The 1,705-nt window shown below is 44.0% G+C and overlaps 1 pseudogene across 1 annotated transcript; it reads right to left on the bottom strand.

Moving 5' to 3' along the window:
* Nucleotides 1–1,080: 1,080 nt before the first annotated feature.
* LOC309800056 (small ribosomal subunit protein uS8-like) lies at nucleotides 1,081–1,491 on the bottom strand (annotated as a pseudogene). Its single transcript has one exon. The product of its transcript is annotated as a small ribosomal subunit protein uS8-like (transcript).
* Nucleotides 1,492–1,705: the final 214 nt, after the last annotated feature.

The following is a 1,705-nucleotide window of genomic DNA, read 5'->3' as shown; positions in this document are numbered from 1 at the left end:
CGTGCAACAGAGTTCTACTGGATTTAAGCAAAAGCAAAATGAATTTATATAATGTCCTCTCCTAGAACCCAAGGGCAAGGATGCAGCTGGAACTCAGGGATGACCTGGAGCTGGTGACTGCAGTGCTATTGAAAACCCAGGAAGCCCCTCTCACCAGCTCTCACCATTGTTTCTCTCTGAATATATGCTTCATTCTTTCTCTCTACTAACTTTCTCTGTATTCCAATAAACAGAGTTAAAAAAAAAAAGCTCCATCTCCACGTATGTATCCTCCTATTTAAGAGAACAGATAGACAGACTAAAACAGGAATCTCCTAGACCTAATTCTAGAATCTTAAGGAAAGGCCATGAGTAGTCCACTTTAGTCAGGTACCCAGTTCAGCCAAGTCCACAGCTTAAGGAGGCCTTCACCTTGTTTTCTATGTAAAGGGTAGCCCTGGAGCACAACATTCTGTGGAATAGAATGTGAAAGATGCCCCTTGGAGTTGTGCCACCACCCTGAACCAATCTGCTGGAGTCTGGAGTCAGAGTCCCGTGATGAGAGCCTGGTAGTGGGTGCTCCGCTCCTGGCCTCATATAGATTGTGGGGAGGGGGAGGTAGATCTGGAGGAAGGGGAAGTTACCACATAAGAGGGAATTATTGGGCGCTCAGGTGACAAGCTCACTGTTGTCTATTACAAGAATGATATGCTGATTTTAACTATATTAGATAAAGGGTAGGTAAACTACAGCCCACAGGCCAAATCCAGTCTGCCCCAGGTTTTTGTAAATACAGTTTTATTGGAACACTATCATGCCTATTTATTTGCATGTTGTCTATGGCTGCTCTTTTTCTGTACTGGCAGAGTTAAGCAGTTGCAGCAGGAATCATACAGTTCACAAAGCTACAATATTTACTCTCTGGCCCCCTACAGAAAAAGTTTGTTCACCCCTGTATTAGACCCCAGCTACTCAAAATGAGGTTCCCCAAGCCAGCAGTCTCAGCATCACCTGGGAGCTTGTCAGACCTTCACTTGGAACTACTGACTCAGAACCTGCTTTTTTTTTTCCCCACTGAGGCATTTTATTTGCATTGTATGTATTACATCCCTAGAAAAAGAATCCCAAGATTTCCCCTCCTATGTGTTTTCGTCTCGCTTCTTCGTGGTTCATGCTGCCGGCTAAGGTTATCAGTATAATGAAACCAAACTGACTGGATGGGAGCAGGTTATTCTGCCATTTTTCTAGATCTTTGAGCTGTATATCAAATATGGGACTGATCTCCACACTTGTGTAACCTGTGAGGTTCATGACAATTTCCCCAGCCTTGTGATCATCAGTGATTTCAAATTGGCCAATATAACCACGCTTCATCATCACAGCTAGAAACTGGATGATGGCTTTGGAGCACAGCCTAATAAGAACCTAGCATTTGCCTCTCTTTTTGGCATTGTTGATGCTCTTGAGAATATCAGCCAGGACATTCATGTGCACCATTATGATGGCACAGAAAGATGGCAGGCAGAACCTGCATTTTAACAAGAGCCCTAGGTGACTTGGAGGCACGTTAAGGTTTGAGAAGCACTATATTAAACTCCTCAGTGGCACAATCAATATTATTGAAACTTTTGTTTCACACAAGCCCCCTTTAACCTGTGGGACATGATGCAGTCTCCCAGGCACATTAGACTGGTGTGCCACCATCTCAGGATTCAATGCAGTGAGG

Source organism: Mesoplodon mirus (assembly GCF_964341445.2).
Source record: "Mesoplodon mirus genome assembly, chromosome: 3".
In the NCBI taxonomy this organism is placed as follows: domain Eukaryota; kingdom Metazoa; phylum Chordata; class Mammalia; order Artiodactyla; family Ziphiidae; genus Mesoplodon; species Mesoplodon mirus.
This window is presented reverse-complemented; position numbering and strand designations above follow the sequence as displayed.